The sequence below is a fragment of the Protobothrops mucrosquamatus genome, unplaced genomic scaffold (genome assembly GCF_001527695.2).
Source record: "Protobothrops mucrosquamatus isolate PMUCROS unplaced genomic scaffold, P.Mucros_1.0 scaffold3417, whole genome shotgun sequence".
In the NCBI taxonomy this organism is placed as follows: Eukaryota; Metazoa; Chordata; class Lepidosauria; order Squamata; family Viperidae; genus Protobothrops; species Protobothrops mucrosquamatus.
In genome coordinates, this window is record NW_015389398.1 from 123,436 (window position 1) to 133,276 (window position 9,841).

Genomic DNA, 9,841 nt, shown 5'->3' on the forward strand with positions numbered 1-9,841 from the left:
ATGAAGAGAACAGAATAATCTTGCAAGTGAATGACTGACTACACAAATATTGTCAAGCGACGCGGATATCTGTGTCTTAAGAAACAGAAATGGATCCTGTAAGTAACTTGTTGATGGGATACCTAGAATGGTATTTTGGTTTACGAGGCAGTTACTAATGATCCTAAGTTCCATAATGTGTGAAGTAATTTATGGAGTAAAACTTGGCTTTGGTGAAAAATAATTAGCATGCAGACATACAGTAGTTATCCAGGAAGAATATTTACTAAATATATGAAAAACGATGGAGAATTGTTAAAACTTGCAAATGTTCATACAACTGTGAAGAGAGAAAAAGAATGTTTGCAAAAGAAGCAAAAAATGTTAAATGTAAGAACATGCTTTTACTCAGTTTGTTACCCGTATATAAGATATATGAGTTTGCATGTTTTGAGTATATGTGTTTGCAAATTAGAAGAAATATAATAGGAAATTAAATGCAATAAGAACAGGTACTCAATGGATGATGAATGAATGAGAAAAGTATTTAATTGGATGGATTTTTACTCCAAAAGAGAGACATAAGAAGTTTAAGGAATAAAAGGCAGCATATAATAGTCTGTTGGAAGCATTTGCAAGAATAACAAGATATAAAAAGGTACAACAATATTACCGGTAGATCAAGTGCAAACCTGAATCAGAATTTCTTTTTTCTCTTACCTCCTGCTTTGATTTTATTTTGGTTACTACAGTTTTACTTTTCTTCTATTTTGAATAAAGTATGGGGACCCCTGGATCAATGTAAAACCACCAATAGGAATTCACAGTGGCAAGGTGGGGCAAGAAAGAGAGCAAGACAGCAATCTACGATACATAAGAAAATAAATTTTCTAGAGTTGTCTTTATGGGTTTGGAAAAGAAATGTACTGTTTTGATACTTGCTGGGATCATCTAAATCAGGGGTGTCAAACTGCTGGCCCGCGGGCCGGTTTCATCATACCGGAGCCACGCCCACCCCATTGCTGGCAATGGCAAAAAAGCTCCAATACATTGCGTGACATCACATGATGTTGCGAGTTTGACATGTCTAATCTAAATCCTTTGTGGTTTTGAGAGGGAAATTTAGATGGGAGGGGCTTCCTTCACAGACTGGAAACTAGTTAAGCATATATATGGACATGCTGCCTACATGAATGCAAAGCTAGTCTAAGGAAAACTTAATCACATCAGGTGGGCTTCACTTGTTCTTAAGTTGAATCCCCAAGTGCCACACTTTAATTTCATTTGCATACATTAATAAAGTTGTAGCTCTTGTTACTGAAACATGACTGTCTTATGAGAGGGAAAAATGTTGAATATTTTGATTCTTCTCTGGAAAAAAATAGATCTATCAAGCAAGCAAGAGCCTAGATTAAAAAAATACATATACAACATCAACCATCAAGCTGTCAGCTGCCTTCCGGAAGTAGCAAATTTGTGTTAACATGTAGAGATGCTTAGAAGAAACAAATTAAGTAGATAGGCACACATTGCTATATCCATCAATGTTATTGTATTTGAATGAGATAGCATTCTTCCTTTCTCGGCATATCCTTTTCCTTTACTAAAACTAACTACCTTTGTCTCTAATCCCTTATTCAAGCAGAACAATCTCCCACAATTGTAAATGCATTTTCTTCCTGACTTAATGCCCCCAGAAACTAATAGAAGGCTTGGATTAGCTGCAGCAGGGATTGCCTATCGCTCATGGAGAACGATCAGCTCCACCATGATGATGAAATATTTCCACAAGTGAACTATGCTATTAAATCATCAGGTGGATATTAAGATATGTCAAGAACCATTTTGAGTGGCACAGTTTCGCTTCTTTTTCTGACATACTAACAGCTTTTCCCAGTCACAAGAGGACTTTGGACTCCCTTTATCATCTCTAGGCAAGAGACGACTGAAAACAATAGAATGACATTCTTTCCTATTGCAGTGTTATGCTGTAAAACTTTCAATATGTTTCCCCAAGCTTATTGCAGCAGTACTGGGAAAATGAAAGGAATACTTCTGTGCTCTTCTTCTTTTGTAATGTCTGTTGAGATTCTCAGTTATCCAGGTTCATAGTTGTCTCAAAGGTGCTCTTTCAAAAGGCAACTGGCTGCTTTTTCCTTGAGGAAGAAGAACAAAATATTTTGCTTCTTGGATGATATGTATCATGGATATTCTTCTTGGAAGGATATGTATTGACAGTTGAGACTGGATGGTGAGGGAATGGCAGGAGAGGTTCTGACTGGATGATTCGTGGGATATGGAAGGATTGTTTTCTTTGCAGTCATCTGGTTGTTAGCACTCTCCCTGAGGCCTTACTTCAGTGGTGGGATTGAGCCGGTTCGCACCAATTTGGCAGAACCGGTAGCTAATTTTTTGTTGCCCAGGCCCAGAATGGACTTCCCGAAGGGGCATCCACACAGAGAACCGGTTCTTCACATATTTGACTTACTTTCTAATCTATTTCCTCAAACATAAGGAATGAATTGTACAGTAAAGTCTAGGATTTTTAGAGAATGTAAGAAAATGGACTAAATGTGCAATATTTATTAATTTAGTTTATTTATTTATTTAGTTAATTATTAATTTTATATGTCACCCATCTTGCTATTCAGAATATTGATTGTGAAATTCTGGCTTGCGTTGGGATGATACACAGTAATGACAGCGAAAGAGAGTGGAATAATAGGTCTTCTACTAATTAAGCATTTTAAGTGCTCAATTTAAACACAAACATATATCTATACAAACACAAACACACACAAATAGTTTTTTGCTTATAATACTCTCAATTTGTAACCAAAATGAAATGCAAATAAACACAATATTTTGTTACCTAATTAGTCACTGACATTTGTAATTTAGGAATTGAAATAACCTGTGACCTTTTAAAAAAATAGACCACTGTCATGAATATTTGTTTTGAGGAATCTATCTATGTGCAACAAAAGACTGAAGATCATCAGCGAGATGGGGAAAAAGAGAATATGCAAATATGCACATTCTGTAGAGAGAAAAGTTCCCTGAGGATGGGCTTCAGCATGAGTCTGAAAGCTCAGAAGACTAAATGTCTGGTTCCGGTGACCAATCCAGATTGGATACTGCAATATGCAAATATATACGCTCCTTTTTTAAAAAAAAAAAGACACAAAACAAAATGAATATATGTTTATAATTCTGGAAAGCAGCCAAGTGTGTTCAATAGGCTAAATATGAATATGTATTTGGTACAGTAAGATACTATAGCAGATGGTAGAAATGTTAAAATTTTGATAGATAGATATGTTAAAGTGCTATTGAAAATGTATTCTTCACACCTGTAATTCCTTAACAGAAACTTTACAAAAGAAGAGGTATCAGAATCTGACTTATAAACAAACTCATCAGACCAGATAAAATAACAAAAAAGGATAATGAAATAATATAAATAACATGACAAAGTGTTTCACATTACTATATTGGACTCTGAAACTTCTTGAATTTTTTTCTACTTGAATTATTAAAAGTTAAGACTTTAAGCTAAGGCATCCTTCTTTCATCGTAAGTAAAAAGTTTTCTTTAATATTTTCTTCTGTTGAAGTCAAAATGTGAAAATAATTTTGTACCTTTGTAAAATATATTGCTTGGGAATCCCCCACTCCAAACACAAAAGTGAAACCAAATTGCCCAGATCTGTTTTAATATCACAACTGAAATGACCTTAAACTCCTAGGGAAGATAGAAGAGCAGTTTTGTCTATATTATTAAAGTGAAGCACTATGCTGCAATGGAGCCCATCAATTTAGTTTCTTTCTCTCTTTGATAAATTGATAGCACATGAAAGCCTGCTGGTTAACTTGGATTAGTTAGTTTCTCTCACCCACCTCACTGGGTTGTTGTTGTGGGGAAAACAGGAGCAGTAAGCGTTATGAAGTATGTTCGCCACCTTGAGTTATTTTTTTATTAAATTAAATGCTATCCATCTCACTATCTTAGCAGCTATGGGTGATTTATAACAGGGGTCCCCAACCACCAGTCCATGGGGCCGCGGCATGCCAGCAACCGGGTCACACAAACAAGCAAAGCCCCATCCATGGGATGCAGACAGCACATAAAACCTCTCTCCAAGGAACCGGTCTCTGGTGCCCAAAAGGTTGGGGACCTCTGATTTATAATACATTTAAAGTGTTATTTATAAAAAGGACTTCATTCATTCGTTCATTCATTTTATTTATATGCCACACATTTCTATTCAAGCAGCTGTGGGTGGCTTATAATACAATTAAAACATTATTTATAAAAGGGAGTTATTTATAAGAATAAAAAGTGGGACAAAAAAATATCTAAAAGGACCCATTGAACATTGATTGGTTCCAAGGAAAACAGGAACTGAAATTAAAACTTGCTTCACAGCAAGTCAATAGCAGTATAGCATAATGATAAAGTTGTTGAATTTAGACTGGGGAGACTCAAGTTTTATAATCCACCCTCTGCCATGGGACTTCCATGGGCAAGTCTCAACTCAGCTCAGTCCAGCCCATTGTTAAAAGGGAAAAACCAGAAAGGAAGCTGTACAATGTATACCACCCTAAGCTTTCGAAGAAAAGACACATGTAAATCTAAAGCATAGTTGCGTGCACACATGCATAGTAAACATAAATACAAGCCAACAAACATACACTTGCTTTAAAATGTAGTCAAGGCAAATTTACAGTGTATGAATTCATATATTTTAACAATGATATATTCATATTACAAATAATTATACATTCAAAATATTTAAATATCCATTATATAATTTTCTACCTGGGATATATGAATTTATCCCATTCAAATCTACCCCATGGTACTCATATTGCAAAAACAAAGGAAAATTTACAGTTGATCCTTATTAATATGGAAATAAACACTGGGATATATGCATGTTGGTATTAGAAATTTTTAAATGCTATTCTTGGATACCATTACATCTCATTATCAACAGTGTTCCAGGAATTTGAAGCTTAAATGAACAAAAATGGTATCCTGCATAATTAATCTCAGAAGTCAATGCTTTATGCAGAAAAATACTTTTATGAACCAAAACAATGATTTATATCCATGTATTTTTTTTCTAGTAGCAATATGGATGTGGTTTGACATTCATTTTTCCCAAGATTTTTAAAAATATCTTTATCTAATCTAGAATCTGCTTCTGGTCTCTCAGCCAAGTACTAACATTCCTGCTTAGCTTGTTAAGATCAGTCAAGAAAAAATAGCTGCTGTCAGCTAATTATACAAGTCTAATACATTAGTCACTAAATAAAATTCCTCATACACTTCACAGTACTTAGATTGGTAGTGCGATGTAGTGATTAATGTGCTGGACTAGAGGCAAAGAGATCTCCTGGTTCAGAACCAACTTCAACCTTAAATACTCAGTGACCCTGGGTCAGTCACACTTTCTCAGCTAAACTAACATCACATTAATTTTGTGGGACCAAAGAAAAGGCGATTTCTTTTAGGGTCCTGGAGGAAATGTAATGTAATTCACTGAAATCAAGGTTGCTTAAATTAGTTTGAAAGCAATCTAATTTCAGTAAAATCAGATTAAAAATAAAGTGAACATAATCTGTAATAAATATACTCAGAATATAATAAATCATCAGGAAATTTTAGGAAGCAAAAATAACTTAGTTTTAATGGGTCAACCAGTAATGTGTCTTTTTTTACCATACCCTACTCAAGTCAAGCCTGATACAGAGAACATGTATAGTCCAGTTTCAACAAGCATTCATGAAACAATGAAAATGATTAATCCACAATAAACTGATTGCAGGCCAGAACTGAATTTAGAAGCATTGCTGTCTTAGAATAGGATAAACAGTATCTTTTTAGTATGATGCAATTAAATCACTGCAGGGTACCTCAAATTACAATGAAGCATTTTCACAGCATTTCTTTTAATATACTACCATAATAAACTGCAGTAACTACTAAACAAGTAATGCTAATACATAAATGGCAACTATTTATTATTTCAATGATCCTAAAATTGTGGACGTTTATGAAAGGAACAGAGGGAGGGAGAATTGCAGATGTTGGTAAAAATTATTGTATTGGAGCTCAATGTGTTTTGGAAAAATTTTCCCAAGAGCATTTTAAAAATAAATTCTATACAGACAAAAGCATAAATATATACAATGGCTCTCACCACACATAAAATACTATTGCTATAGCTCATCTCACCTCTTCCCAATTCACCTTCTTCACATCATCTGACCTAGGGGCACATACTACACAGTCATCATTGTAAACTATCTCTATTCAGTGGTAAATTTCAATTGGAGAGACTCTGGCAGTCAAAATTTCAATGGTGACACAGTACTTAAAGTACAGTGAAGAGTATTCACTACAGATTTCTGTTTCGCAAATAACAGCAATGCCACCTGTTCTCAGAGCAACGTCTCCCCAACTGAAATGAAAGAACAGATGCTAAAGAACATGTCAGAGATTCTAGAGTGTCAGAAGTGCCATCTGTTGGTGATTTATATCATGGGAAGCATTTCTTTTCATTCAATATTCATATTTCTTGTGCAGAGGGAGTTGTAAATAGCAAAATAAAAGATGAATTATGTCTCTGTAAGCAATAACTTTGCAACAAAAACTTTCATTCCAAAACAAATTTAGAAGATGCATGGAAGACCCACTGCTTCTCTCAAGACCATTGAACTATTAAACCACCCCCGCAAAACCCATCAAGTTTACCTCCAAAACTTTGACTAGCCCACTTTAAAGTAACAAAAAATATTTGTATTGTTAACAAATTAAGCAGTTGTTCTTAATAACAATGTTTTTTTTTTTACTTTTTTTAACCTACCTTTACTAGCCCAAAGTCACCCAATTGATTGGCATGCCTAATGCAGGACTAGAACTCAGTTTCTTGGTTTCTATCGGGTACTTTAACTACTAGACCAAATTGTCTCTTTTAATTTTTTTTAAATGATCCTTTTAATACTTGATACTTTACTATCAAGTATTAAAAGGATCATTTTTAATTTTTTTTAAGGGAAACAGTTTGGTCCAGTGGTTAAAGTACCAGATAGAAACTTTTTGTTTTTGTAATTTACTAATGCAAAAGTATTAATTAGTAAATTAGTAGAAAATTAAAAATTAGAAAATAAAAAATACCATCCGATTCTTGTTACATTATTAAAAAAAAAATAGAGAACAATCAACGCTACCTCCCTGAAGCAGCTGGTTATATTGTATCTTCAATACCACTCAGCTTTATTGAATTTGGAGTGGCTTTGATGATCATGTAGCAAAAGTGTTAGGGCACTTAGAAAGCTAAAGCTGGCAATGTTGAATTTGTCTGTCCTTGGAATCAGCTCTCAATCTGGTGAAAATTGTGATATTCAAGAAGTACTGTATGTAGATCCTCAAAAGTGTGTGAGCTGTTAAGGCCTGCTAAGGCCACCAAATATTGATCTCATATCTAGCTGATATATTTATTTATTTATTTATTTATTTATTTATTTATTTATTTATTTATTTATTTGTTTGTTTGTTTGTTTTCGTAGATTTTCACGGGTGCAGGTATTTCGTAGATTTTCACGGGTGCAGGTACGCCAAGACCTATTCAGATTTTTTTGCTGACAAAGAGTTAAAGATTTAAGTGGGAGACTAGTATAGCTATTTTGGACTCATCAGCTAGCCACACCCTTTATGGGATTCGAACCTAGGCAGTCTACATGCTAGGCAGTTGTATTAACCACCAGGCCACCAGCTCTCCTCCCCTCTTTGTCAGCCGAATCAAGGGAGTATATACAGAAAGTTTTTCAGACAGACCGGTCTGATTGATTATACCTTGGCATTTTGACTGCTATACTGCAGTTCTACTTTTTTATAATCTCTTTTGCCTTGCAGCCCCCCAACTAGGGGCGTTAAGCAGGCTCAAGTCGCAACTGTGATACATTACAAATAATAGTGTATATAATACACTGTACACATAAATATAATATTTTGTATATTATTGTGAATTAATAATACAAAATAAAAACTAAAGTAAATACCTTTAATTCTCTGTATTCAGGTCTTTGGTATTTTGTTTGGAATATATTGCTATGAATAATAGAACAGAGGTAATGTTCATTATGCACAGCACACTAATTTTATTTGAAGGGATTGCAAGTTAACTTTTTATGCTGCACACAGCAATATACATAGATATAACTATAAATGAGAAGAAAGAGAATATGGTTATGATAATAACAGCAGTTATTATAATGGACTATCAGGGTTCCTGTTTCATTTTTACAAAACAAAAGAGAATGAGAGAGAGAATGAAAGTCTACAATAAGTGTAAAGCAATTTATACTTAACTGTGTTCCTGATATAGGATTATAATCAAGTTGTAGGACTATAACCAAGTCTAAAAAGTATGGATTGGAGTGTCAAGCCTAAAGTTTTTAAAGAACCATTCATGTTTATTTATCACTGGGGTTACAATCCTGCAATTTTAATATTCAGTTAATAATAAATAATGATGTAGCATGGAGATACGTTTCCATTATCTTCACAAATTGTGCCAATTGATTGATTGTTTAATTATCAGTGTCATCAGTGTTGAGTTACTGTGAACCTGCTGTGTTTGTGTGGATCCCTATAAAAAGGAAAACTTAAGATAAGAAAGTTTTTGTAACTGGTAGATGGTTTTAAGAGATGGAAACATTTGCTCTAAGTTTTGCTCCCCATTTGCTTGTGCAAGCTCACTGCTATTTGTACCAGTAAAGAAAATGTGAGTTCTGACAGTGCTTCAGCATTGTCTGTGCAACCCTTCTTCTCTTTAATAAAATGTTGTGATACATTCCTCTAAGTTCATCCACAATTGTGATCCATAGTTGGGACACCAGATTTGGTGTGTGACCACTATCTCATGTTGATCTTTGGATCTGGGATGGGCCCATTATCAGCTTAGTGGCCATGAACTCCCTAGAAAAGGCATTTCAAGGTGGACTGGACTTAGATCTCTTGCGGGTGTGCAGAGATTCATGTGCAGGGATTCATTCATTATTATGCATTTGACTTCTCCCTTCGGCTCAGCCTAGTCATCTCTTACACTAGCATTCCTCCCCCTGCCTGCAACCACCATTATTTTATGGCCGATCCCTCCACCCCCCATGACAGCCCTATCCCCACTATTAATTCTTAGGATTTTTTTTTTAAGATAATGGGTGTTCAGGATTTTTAAAATAATTTTAAAGCTAGCAATACTGAAGAAAAGAGAAGCCTTGGCTAGAATCTTTCTCCTTGTCAAGTTAGATTTTCACTGAAACTTAATTGTTTATATGGCATTTAGTTACATGATTCATCCCTGGCATTGAACTGCTACAGTACTTGGAGGACTATGGCATATGTTTCTTTTTAACATTAGACATATGAATGTCAGATTCTAAAATGAGAAAAGTTCAGGGCTTAAGCTTAATGATAGCCATTTCTTCTCTCTTGCAAATTCCAAATTTTGACTTTGGGTGTTTAGTTTCTTTATAAACAATGTTTTCTTAATATTATTTCAAATTTTCAATGGCATTTAACTGCTATTCAAACTGGATTTAGATATATAAAATTAAGAAAAGCCCAGCTGGTTAGCAATTAATGAGAAAGCAAATCAGTTTTTTTCTCTAAACAATTTAAGACTAAAGAGACCAAAGAGAAACAATATATTGAAATTAAGAGACAAAGAACAGCTACATCATTGGTTTCACGAGTTTCACAAATGTTTCTGAAATATACTGAATCAATTCACAATTGTTTTGTAGTCAAATTTTATATTTTGTTCTTATTTTTATTCCTGAAAAGAAATCTT